Genomic DNA, 12,864 nt, shown 5'->3' on the forward strand with positions numbered 1-12,864 from the left:
TATTTTCATGTTGTATATTGGAGTTAGATATTCACGATAATTGTTACATTGTTGTCTAGCTGTCACTTCTTCAATTTTCAAAACAGTTACATGCTCAACATCCAGTTGTGTTAATATGCCATATATAGATGCTCTATTATTTTTGTGTTTATAAAATGTTAAATATGAAAATATGGAGTACTTCCACACTATTTTATCTATTTTCAGCTCAGGAAACTTGCAGTGAATGGAAATTATTAATTTATTACCACAGACATAGTTTTTTGATATAAGCACATATGCTTATAAGGCATATCTATGGACAGAACTAAGGTTGTGGGCCTGACCTTTTATAAAACCAGTATCAATATCCTGAAAAGAACGCTTTTCCTTAAGGCCATTTTAGGATGTATGGACTTGCTGATAAATATGAATCCGATGAAGCTAGACAGGTGATACGCTGTATTTAAAGTCCTTTTTGTTTCATGTTGTTTGTAAGAAACAATAGTATGATCAATCTACTTCAAAAACAAGAAAGAAGGATATAAATCCATGGTGATGTCTACATGCTGCCCATCAAGATATTCTTTGCTGAGCTGGGGTTGTTATTAAGAATTTCTGTTGGTTTTTTTCTGTTAATATTATTTCGTTAATAGTTAATTCCAGTGCAACCACTGAAGGAAATCAGAAGTTTTGGCTCATGTAGGACCTCATGAAGGAGTATTAGCACATTATACTAAAGGGAAGTGTTATAAATGAGGATTATACAAGGCAGATAAGTAACTTCGAGAGGTCAGGATGCTTATATATCGTCAATTTCTCTTGATTTTGGTATTAATTTGGGTGGTTTTTTTTTCCTTAAAGGCTTTAAAAAATACCTAAGGAACATCCCTAAATGCATAGAATACCTCACAAAAATTGCTAAATGATAACAAGGTTTCAGGGAAGTGTCATTGTCTTCAGCTGTCTCAGATTCCAGGCTTCCGAGTGCGCAGCATGTCTAAGTTGGTTCCTTTCTTCGAGGAGCTTTAGGTGCATTTGTTAAAAGTCCTTTTAGGATTGACTTTTTTTTTTTTAATGAAACAACTTACATTCTTTTAGTAGCTTTTAAAAAGATTTCAGAATTTCTGATTCTGAATTGGAATTCTATTTTATGACCGGCTTTACTGTTCTAGCCAAATTTAACAAAGCCATGAGCGTATGTTTAAAGGAACTCTGTTCAGACAGAGAACAAAACCTTTTCTTTAATGGGAGGCATGTGCACGTAGCGGACACTTGACTTTTCTAGGTACTTTTTTGATTGTAACATTGATCCTTGTTTTCATAAAAAGGCAGAGAAAAACTGGCATCGTCTCACACTCTCTCTCTCATTCTTTTGTGACACGTTACTGATTAGCATAGCATACAAGTGATTGAACTTAGTAAGGTTTTGGCTTTCCCACGTAACCTATCTTTTATAAGAATGCTCAGAAGTCATTTTCAGACTTCTAGTGTTGAAAATTCCGCATGCAAGTCATATTAGAGTGAATTTTAATTTTAAAGCTGTAATGCCAAATGTCTTTTTTCCACTAATGAGTGAGCCTACTGCTTAAACATTAAAATATACAATCAAATCAAAACAAATCCTTGAAGCAACTTCAGGCTATTGTGCGATATCAGTACAGACAGAGGGGAATCATCAAGTATTCCAATAGGATTTTAATAAGATAACGTATTTCTCAGTGAAGATTGAAACAATTAACTAAAGTAGTATCTGCTTTTTTCCTTACATTCAATTAGCTGTGAAGCATCTTTTGTTTTAAAATTATACTAGAAGGAAAAAATTATACACATTCTAACATTTTTATGTTTCGTAACTAGATGTCCCACTGCTGCTCATAACAGGACTGGCTTATGGATAGCAGTCATGAAAGCCATGTTTCATTATACAGTAATTTACTTTCTAGGCACAGTCTATGAGGTGAGCACATTAGAAGCAAAACAAGGACAGCTCAGCCGTCTATTAGTTTTACAATAATGATTAGCAAAAAAGCGTTTATGGCCCAGAAATATGAAATTTCAAACAGGCTTTAATTTCATTTGTCAAAGAGAATAACACCTCTCAGAAGCTCAAATTCATTTTGAAGTTGTGTAAATGCACATCAAGAAAGTGCTGAGAAAAAAAACCTAACCCAGTGATTGGGGCACTTACGAAAACTAAGCCCAAACTAAACCTGCACGATGAACACAAAGGTACCACATCTGACTCATCCTCTACAAGGATGAACACATTGTCACATCTTCACCATCCCTTTGCTGAAATGTCTTACATAACCTGCTAAAGAGCACTTCAATATAAGGTATCTGAAAGCATGCAAAGAAAGCATACAGGCAACGACTTTCCACAGCTAATTAAACAGCAGCAAAGGACAACATGCAACAGCTTGCAACATCTGCAAAGCAAGAAACCTGACAGCAGAAGAAACAGAGGCAGAGAAGATATTTTGTTAGACTCTTCTGCGTTCTATCTGAGATCAGGTAATAATTTGGCTGCTATCAACAATTATCATGTAATGCTGGGGTCTGTTGGCTGTCATGTAGAGATAAGCTTCCATTTGTGGAACAACCTAGTTAAAAAGCTCGAGAGAAAAACTACCAGGAAACACTACACTGAGGAAATGTGGCCTGCTTCATAGCATTCCTTTATGTGGAAGGCTTTTCCCCACTGTCTGCAGATGGCATCTTTTTGGATTGTAAATATGTTTCCTCATCTTTGATTTCTCCTGCGCACCCTGAACTAGATAATAGGGTCCATAATGTTTAACATCTTCATTAATAACGTTGATGATGGAACAGAGTGCACTCTCCGCAGGTTTGCAGATGATACAAATCTGGGATGAGTGCAAGATACACCAGATGGAAGTGTCACTGATCAGAGGGACTTTAGCAGGCTGGGAGAAGTGGATGAAGGGGAATCTCATGAAGTTCGGTAAAGGGAGATGCAAAGTCCTGCACTGAAAGAGGAACAGCACCATACACCTGCGCAGCCTAGGAGCCAACCAGCTAGAGAGCAGCTTTGCAGTAGAAGACTCTGAAGGTCCAGGCAGACAGCAATCTGTCCATAAGCCAGCCATGTCTCCTTGCAGCAAAGAAGCCTAGCAGCTTTTGGGCTGCATTAGAAAGAGCACCACCAACAGGCCCGGGGAGATGGTTCTTCTCCTTTATTCCACATTGGTGAGACACAGTTGGAGCGCTGGGTGCACTTCTGGCCTTCCCCAAGAAAGTCAGGAGTGAGTGAGTCCACGATGTGTCATAAAGATGATTTAATGGACTGGAACATCTGTCACATGAGGAGAGCCGCTGTTCAGCCTGGAGAAAAGGAGGCTTGTAGGAGGGTGGGACGTTCCCTGTGTGTATAAATACCTGAGGTGGGAAAATAAAGACAGAGAAGGACTTGTCTCATTGGTGCCCGCTGAGAGAAAAAGAGGACCTCCCCTTGACACTACACTACCTAACATTCTTCAGTGGGACTGCACCTTGATTTTGCATTCGCATTACAATAGTACAGGAAAGTACAGAAGCTGCACAGTAAGATGTTTAGAATCTAGAAACTGAATGCACGTACTCACGAATGATAGAAGAAAGCAATGTGCGTAGGGCGAACCGAAGATACAAATGCCCTTTGCAAGTTTAAAATCAGGCTTTCAAAAGCATTCGAGACATGTTTATTGTCTTCTCCGGGAGAACAGTGAAGTCTGCAATATACCTAACATAAGAACAGATAGATAGTTGAGTACAAGATTCCTGTATTGTAATTCTTTCGTCTTCCATTGTCTGAACACGAATCAAGTAATTTAACTGTTCATTGTTTCAGTATTCACATGTGCGAGGTAGGGAACACATACCAATCTGGCAAAAGCATTGCAAAAATTAAACCTTTAAGTGTTTGCATTGTGTTTCACAAACACAGAGCTGTGAAGAAGAGTTAAATAGTATTCTTTCATATGCAGGTAACATGCAATATGTCTCTTTGTTAAGGTTATAGTACTTGTGACTGGTATGATTAAAAACATGCACGTTTTAGAAGTACCCATAATTCATCTAAGCACTCAGTTTTCCAGATGAAATTTTCCAGGGCAGGCCTCATTCTTAAAGAGGATGTCTTGTTAACAGTCGTTAGTGAAAATGAGGCATAGTCACTCTGAGTATTAAAAGCACGTGGAAAATTGTTACTTTTTTTCTTCTCTTTTTCTTGTTTCTTTTCGAGAAGAAAACTAAGAATGAACGTCTAGATTATCGTGTATTATTTTTAAAGTAGTAGTAGTATCATGTAATAATAATGTATTACTATATAAAATCTCAAAGAGCAGAGTTAGGGTTGTATTTATAACCTTCGTTATTGAATATTATCTGACTTTTTCTTATGTAAGCTTGTGTCTTCAATATTCCCCTGCACAGTAATTTGTATATAGAAGGCAACAAATTATTAATATTAATGCTTAGTAGACATAAATTTATTTTGTTACAATGTACTTTTGTCATAAAATAAATATCATGACAAAGAATAGTGTTTTCATTATGACTTTTATCATGATATTTATTGCTTTATGCCACCTAGTGGACTTTATTTGTGTTCAGTATCAGCTTTAACAGCTGCAGAACTTAAACGCTATAGCAGATGCTGTTCTAGAATGACTTCTTCGTGTCTTCTTGATACATGATCGGATAATGGAAGATCTCACGATGAAGTATAGTTACTCTCTTTATTGTGGAAGGAATTAAACAAACTTAAATAACAAACGTTCAAAATGTTATTACTAATTTGAACTGTTGCCAGGATATTTTTCAGTAGTGCGTATGTGTTCTTAGTTTGGCTGAAGTTCTGGTTGTGAATTATGAAGCACTAAAATAAGTAAGCTGATGAGAAAATAAAGTACAGCAGGAAAACACTGGGGGGCGTGTTTAAGGATTGTAATACCACACTAAGCGGAATAATTGCAGCTGTGGGATTTGACTGTCCTGTAAAAATATAGTTGCCTTGCAGGGTGAATTTATGTAAAAAAAGGCTGGGTTTTTGGTTGGTTGGTTTTGTTTTTAATGAAAAAAGCAACAGCCCATCTCTCTGCTGGATAAGGAAACTTTTAAGATTTCAGAAATGTTTTATCTATAATGTTGATGTAAAATGTGAGGTCCTTTGTTTCAATTTAATTTGGAAGAAAGTGCTGTTGTTCATTAACAGCTTTTGAGATGTATGTACTGACCCCGCCTGTTGTTAGCCAAGCAGTAAATGTAATTTTTCCAGCTTATTCATTGACATATGCACCCATTCAAGTGCTCAATTATCTGTAGTAAATCCGTACAGCAGTAAGTTACTGCTTCTAGAGGGAAGGGGAGTAGTTGAAGCAAATGGGCTGAGACAAGCACTTCTGATGGCTGATTAATTCCACCACAGAAACTTGGCAGCACATGCTTTCCATGTACAGTGTGGCCAACTGTCAGTCTTGACAGTGGATCTCATATCTTTTTATCTTCTAACACTCTTCAACTTTTTGGCAGGGAACTTAGTATCTTAAAACCTCTGGAAATGACATTTGTGTTTTGGTTTTCAGTGAAGAAATTATTCTTAAATGTATTTGATGCTCAACTAGCATACGTTGAAATGAGTGTGCCCCAATGTATGTGAAAAAATAGGAAAACATGAGGAAAAAAACAAACACTTAACACTCCTTATTCTTAAAAGCAAAGATTTTAAATGTATCCAGCATTTTAGGATGTGGATTGGCAATGTTGGCAATATTGCACATGACTCTGGCATGGTATATCTGAATGCGGGCATTTGGCATTCCAGCAATTCATTACAGACATCAGTGGATCTTCCAAATATGTTATTTTCTGTTGGTGGAATTCCGCTAGAACGGAAGTTTCCAAAACTATTTTTACTAGTAATTCTAATTTTATGTCAGAACTCCAAAAGAAAAAAATAGTTTAGCCCCCTATCGCGTAAGCAGTAGTGACTGATGAATTCAGGTGTTTTATAATTTTCTGTGAACTTAGAAACACCAATTCTGTCCTACGTGTCTGTCTTACACCTGCTGCAAAGTAGAACATAATAGCAGAAAGAAAAAAAAGCCGTGCTCACCCAAACTCTAATGGCTTTATTGTAAGGATTTTAAAGTAGGAATAGTAGTACCTTGAAGGACAGATGTTCCAGCAAAAACAATATACTTTTACACTGCTGCCAAGCTGTTGAACCATAGAAGGCAAGTTTAACTAAAAAGCAAATCTACAGAGGCCCCTTCTGCTGAGTTGTATTACACTGTGGTAACAGGCTGAGTTTTAATCTTAGTCCGTAGATACGGGGAACCTGAAACACAGCACCATTGTCAAAAAAGAGCACGTGCTTTGCTGCTGTTCCTTTGCCTCTTTGTAATACTAGAGGTTGTGTGACAGAGAATAATGTTTCATTTTATTAAATATTTACCAACAATCTATTGCCCATATGTCATAGAGTTTGCATGGTGACAGACTCAGTATTCGTCACCTTTTCAAGAAGATTCTGTGAAATCTGTAGCGTTATACAAGTTCACAAAGCTCCTCGGTAACTCAGGTTTTTGTTCTTTGTGCTGTCTTTGCTTAAGTGGTGTCAGTATTACATTTATTTTCTGTTGAAATGGTTTTCAGGAATGAGCTTTTCAAGACTTTTCAGTGGGGTACCGTGGAAGATGTCAGGATTCCTTTCTATAGTACTGTTTATATGACAGTATTTGTCTTCAAATATATTTTAAGCGTGGATACACTTTCCATATGGAAACATTATTAGTCAAATGATATAATGATACTTAAAAGGCTCTTTCCCCTCCTTTGTTGTTAGGATTATGCACCAATCTGGTTCATTTTATATGCTGTTTCAGAATAATCAACTACAATGATGGTTGGGGATTCGTAAGGTTCATATTTTGTTTATGGGGGAAGAATACCCAATACACTTGTTAAAGTGTAAGATTCTGAAATCTTACTGATTCAGCATATTGCAGTTTCAAAATAGTATATTCCTCTTAGCTTGTGTAAAGGTAGTTACAATTTTCCACTTCTTCTGATGCAGAACAATTTTTATGTAAGACAATACAATAGTGATAGTATCAATTACAATTAATTGGAAGTTATTAACCGTTTCTAATTTCTGTAGCTTTGTGTGACAGTGTAAACAGGCATGTTTACATACTTTAATGCAGAAAACTCATTGGATTTCAAGATCAAAAATATGTTTTATTGTCATGATTATGAATGTCAAAATATAAGTTACAAACAGATGATTGAGTGACGTGCAAGAGAACATCTTTGATTACCTAGAGGAAAAGGGAGGACATCAAGGAATAGGTCATTTTCTATTATTTGCCTTTTCAAAGTAGAATTCTCACAATTGTTTACGTCTCTAATATAATGTGCAGCGCATGCCCCAGCAGGGGCTAGATGCCACATCCAGCATCTAGGGATGTGGCCTGTGGAGATCTGAATAGCCCAGTTAGGAAATGCCCTACCTCCTTTCCCACCAATAAAACTTCCTCTCTGTGTCCGTCTCATGACACGCTGTAGTCTCAGATGGATAGACATAATTAATAGGAGGTCTGAGCAGTCTGTCCAACAATGGTAACTCTCAGTGCCTACCAGGAAAACACTTGACATTCATGTAATTTATCCCTAGAAGACTCTTTAAGGATGAAGAGCCTTATGCCTCATTATCAATCTGTGTTGCAGGTGGTAGTTGGATGAGAAGTCAGGTTGACACAGCTTCTTTTATTTGCAGTTCTTCAATATCTTGATCAAAGCTAATGAAGCAGCGTGGAGGGCACAATAGCCCAGGACAAAATAGAGGGGACCAGAAATCATGCCATGCCTTGCAGACAGAGCTGACCAGACACTCAACGTCTTTTTTTTGTGACTCAGTATTAGGCAATAAAATAACTCCATGATTTTATTACCCTGTGCAAGATATTCTTGCTGCATAGGCTTCTGTGGCACACAGGGAGATTAATTAGGTGATTTTTGTTGGGTAAGCAGTATTTATTTTCATTTTCCTCTCTCTTTTTCTTTTTTTTCTTTTGAGCTATTGAGAACAAGTTTAACGACAGAGCCATAATCTAAAATCCGGCTAGAGAAGTAAGCATAGAAGCAACAGGCTTTTAATTTTTTGTTCATCTATTATGATTATTTTATTGTAAATTTCTGTAGAGCAAAATATCAAAACAGAAAGATTAGTCACTGGAGGGCTGGGACATGATTAATAAAACCAGTAAAGGTATTATTACAAATGAAATCTGTGGCCATCTCAACAGTTCTGGTTTTGCCATGTTGTATGCTGTGCGTACTTGAAAAAGCACATAACACTTTACAACTGAAACTGTTTTGTTGCTTGTAAGCAAGCGTTCTGGTCAGCTAGACACACGTCCTACCTTTTAGAAGGGAATGTACCAGGACTGCTTTCTGAGGTGCTGTTCAAAATGTGTCCTGAATAAATGCTCTCTTATTTATCCTGTTCAATTCAGAAACAAACAAAAACTAACCAACCACCAACTACAACAAGAACACGCAAAAAAAACCCTCAAGAAGTACAACAGCGTGAAGGCTGAATGCCTTTGAAGCAACACTGGAACATACATTACCTCAAAAAAAAAAAAAACAAACATTAAAGGGCATGAAACCTTGTTTGTGATGGGACAATTGAACTCATTTTGACATCCATGTAATTCACAACTGAACTCATTACAGACAAAGTAGATAAGATGTAAAGAAAATGTAGAGAATTATGGGTAATGAGTCAATCTATTGACCTGACCCTCCACAGGTGACTGTGGCTCTAGGAAGAAAGTAGATTTGCAGCAACCTTGTTATGAATGTATTAGTAGTATGATAGTTGACCAATTCTAAATCACGAGGAGCGAAGAGCAACATTTGAATGGAACCATCCATATCTAATTAAGAAAAACGAATGCTTTCAGTATATCTCAGTTTTTTATGGTGGAAAAACTCACAAGCTGCAATTGAATCCATCAGTTTGGAGTGTCCAAATGTGTAAAAGAAAACAGAAATGCAACACCTGAGGAGTGCTCATTTTTCATGTCACATCCTCTCCACCATCTCTCTCAGACAAAATGAATGGTATACCCGCAAATAAAAACTCAATAAAAAAAAATTAGAAAGCCTTTGGTTAAAATGATTTTATTATTTACTTTATACAAAAAGTAAGACTGTCAAAGATATATATATATTTTGCAAGCAGCTTCTTTATTGAATGAAGGCCGTTTTTATTCAATAATAAAAAACCTCAATGTCTACCAGTCATTTCCCTGTAGTAGCTAACATGTGCTAAATAGCATTTTTTCCATCTTCGGAGAAAGGACTTTTATGAATTCTGTGTTGGCTTTTTGAAATTCTTTTTCTCTACAGCTGAAGCCCTACTATTTTAGTGTTCTGAATTGCACATGAATCCCCCTAGCTTTTAGTTCCTTAGCTCCTTAATCTTTCAATATAGATTGATATTGCTACAGATAATCCAAAGCACACTCAACTGCTTGTTTCTTCCAGGCCTGTGCACAGAAGCCCTAAGGAGTGGGCTAGGCAGAGCTCTTCTCCCAACTGGCTGAGACACAGCTGTTTGGTGTTAGGACAAACCCCTAGGAGAGATGAAAGGTACCAGCCCTGACTAGGAGGGGGAGGTGGGGACTTGACCAGGGATTGCAGGCTATAGGCTGTTGCAGCATGGGTCCGGGCCCAACTCTAGCCCTAAGCCCAAGCCCAAGCCCGAGTGGGAAAGGGAAAGGGAAAGGTGTTCGAGATAATGGTTAAAACAGGAGTTCTGTAAAGCCCCTAAGCTAGAAGGAGAAGTCTGTGGCTCTGGGCAAAGCAGTGAACTTAATGCTTTGTTACAGAAAGGGAGATGTAGTTAATGCGAGACAGCTGAAAATGAGGCAGTATTTATTTTAAGAGCTCTGAATATAAATAAACTGCTTCCAGAATTCAAAAGGTAGCTGAAGGTCCATCTGAAGTCAGGAACGAGTGCCCCAGCTCAGTGCTTATCTGCTGGGAAACCAAGTATTCGAACAATCCATCTTCCCCTACTTCATTCACTTCTGATACCCACAGCAATCAATGAAGAACAGAAAGGCCTTGTGCGTGCCAGGCGCACAATTCAGTAATCATCCTCCCACAAAGAGGTTCAGCTCCTCCTTTGTTGCCAAGGTTCAGGGAATAGAGTGTACTACAAAGTACAATAGCTTTCTTCGTAAACTCTGCGTCCGTAACTCTTTCGGTCTGTAGTGGCGTGGTGTAATGCTTCTGTAGCTGGGAGAGCAAGTAGCTTTTTCCAAACCTGTAAGAGCTATTCCAAATCAATTCCTAAGTGTTAGAGTGATTCAACCTTCACCTTCTCTGCCAGCGTATGAAACATCAGCAGCCACGTATGCTTTGAGTTCTTGCCAAGTGCACTTATGATTCAAGAGAAAATAACTATTGCATATTAAAAAAAACCTTGAAAATTTTGTATGAGGTGGTTTAAGTTATCTGCAGTGCACAGAAAAGATCTGAGTTAGGGAAGTTACCAGAAATGGCAGTTCTTTAAACCTGTCACGTGTTCCAAACCCAGACTGTTAGAAAAGCTGTATTTTTAAAGAAGTACAACAGTTTAACAATGATAACAGCTAATATTCCAAATCCTTTCTTTCTTTCTAACGTGAAGATAAGCACAGATGGTCGGGAATATGTCTAGCATTTACTCTGTGCCACTCTTTCAAAACTCTGCTTTCTCTAAAGAATATATGGCAAAACTTTGAAGTACGAAAGGATAAAGTGAAATTACAAAACGGGAACTTTCAGAAATGTGGGAAACATTGCATAGCCCCATTAATATGTCACTTCATTTTAAGTTTCCACAAATAACAAGCAACATGAAATCAATTGTTATTATTTCTGCCCTTTGCAGAATTCTGTAAAAACAGTTTTAACAACATGCAGCAGGAAAGCCTTGCCACGCTCTCCCTGGTGATTTAGAACACTGATGCACAATTGACTTATCTTTGTCTCTAGTGAATTGTGATTCAAGCCATGAAATAAAGGATCGACTAGCATTTCTTTCCTTACCCAAACAACGGCTGCTTTGCATGCCTGGCATTAATATTTTGAGAGAGTATATGAATACATGAAAAAAAAAGTTTCATTTAATTAGCTTAGAAGAGCTACTCTAAAACCAGGCTTCTTCGGTGATCTAAGCTGCAGATAAATCTTCAAAGTTAGGTATGGTATCAGTCTAGTCCTCCATTTTATTATTAGATTTTATGATAGTATGATAATGTGAACCTTTTAGTTCAAGCATCAGAGAAACAGAAATGAGTGTAATCCAGACCTAGTCTGAGGTCCTCTCTCTTTTCACATTGTTGAGAGACGTGTGAGTTGTGAGGCAACTTTTCTCCACGCAGATACGGCCACACTCATTATTCATTTAAAGAAAGGGGAAAAAAAAAAAAAACCTGAAAGCTGTCTAGGACAAAATCATTTTCCTGAAAAAAATGCCATGCTGTGATCATTGTAACCTCTTGAGAACTGGGTTTTATAAAAAGAATTGTTGACAGATCTTTTGCGATTGGGTACTTCAGTTTGGTTTTTCATTTTGTTCTCTTCCTAGACTTGAAAAGTATCTGTTTCAAGAACTTAATTCACAAATTGATCTGGTTTGAAATGTCGAAGTCTAGCAAAAGATGCTAACACAGAAGAACCTTTATTTGTAGAATCAGATAAAGAATGTTAATAATAGACTTGCTCAAAACTTTATTAAACTCAAATCAGAAGCTATAAATTCCTCCTTCTAGCCCCCCCCCCCTTTTTTTTTCTTTTTTAGTGAGACATGCTTTCTTAGAAAAGGCACTTTCTGCATGTTTTTAGCACTCTTTAGGTATGTACATTTAGAAAACATCATAAGTTAGATAAGATATAGATAGATAAGTTAGATAAGATAGTTCTAGGTACATTGAAAAGTACTTCGAAAACAATTTTGTCTTGACAGCAATAATAGAATTTGGTTCTAATGCCATAACTTTTCATGAGTTGATAATTATTAAGATTAATAAAAGCACAGAAATTAATTTTGCATCTGAGCCTTTTTTTTTTTTTTTTTTTTACTGGGTTGCAACAGGTTCTAGGAGACTGCAAGCCCCCTGGCTGATCTACAGCTCACACATGTTGTTAATTAAAGCATCACTGATTTCATGCACCTGGCTGAGCTCTTTAGTGGAAGGCAGAAACTGGGAAGTTACTCTGTTTGTGTGGTGTTGTACTCCAGAACAAAAGCAGCAAAATGGAGATGAGTAAGTAAATAATTGTGGATTTTTTATTTTTATGGTGAAGGGACTTTTTGTGTTTTAGAAGTGTGTTGTAGTACAAGATGCAGCATAGTTTTTCACTAATTCATGTTGAGTTGCTGGAAAACTGATTTTCAAGGAAAGCTGCAATTTAGTTAAGTGGTTCAAGCCAAAGAAAAAAATCTTGAAAGTTCTTAAAAATATTTTTAAGTTGGATATCTCCTATAAAAATAATTACACTTTGTCAGAGGGTAAGAAACTGTGTGTTGTAAAAGAAAAGCTTTGTTACTTGAGCTTCCCCTTCACTAAGTTTTAAGCAAGTTTCTGAGATGATGGCTTCTTGTGTTGGTTATACTAAGGAAGAATTTTGATGTGATGTGCCCTCCTAACTTTTGGCCTTCAGTAGCAAACAGCTTACACCCAGAAATGAAGATTGAATAGCTCCCAGTAAGGAAGCTGAGCCCCAGCCTTAGGAATTATGCTTATCACTGTGAATTTACTTACCTTGTGCTCTGTGTCTGTCTAATGAGACATGCAAATACTCCCCATGATTCTGTAC

At 37.2% G+C, this 12,864-nt stretch overlaps 1 long non-coding RNA gene across 4 annotated transcripts in view; it reads left to right on the top strand.

The window, feature by feature from the left end:
- The window catches only part of LOC110400882, a 233,778-nt gene that overhangs the window by 52,959 nt on the left and 167,955 nt on the right, over positions 1-12,864 (top strand). For 2 of the 4 annotated variants that reach the window (XR_002440121.1, XR_002440119.1), the window contains exons 3-4: positions 9,541-9,645; positions 12,140-12,311. This is a non-coding gene — a long non-coding RNA (uncharacterized LOC110400882). The remainder of the gene's footprint in view (positions 1-9,540; positions 9,646-12,139; positions 12,312-12,864) is intronic. The other 2 variants (XR_002440122.1, XR_002440120.1) reach the window with 1 other exon arrangement.

Source organism: Numida meleagris, chromosome 6, assembly GCF_002078875.1.
Source record: "Numida meleagris isolate 19003 breed g44 Domestic line chromosome 6, NumMel1.0, whole genome shotgun sequence".
Classification (NCBI taxonomy): Eukaryota; Metazoa; Chordata; class Aves; order Galliformes; family Numididae; genus Numida; species Numida meleagris.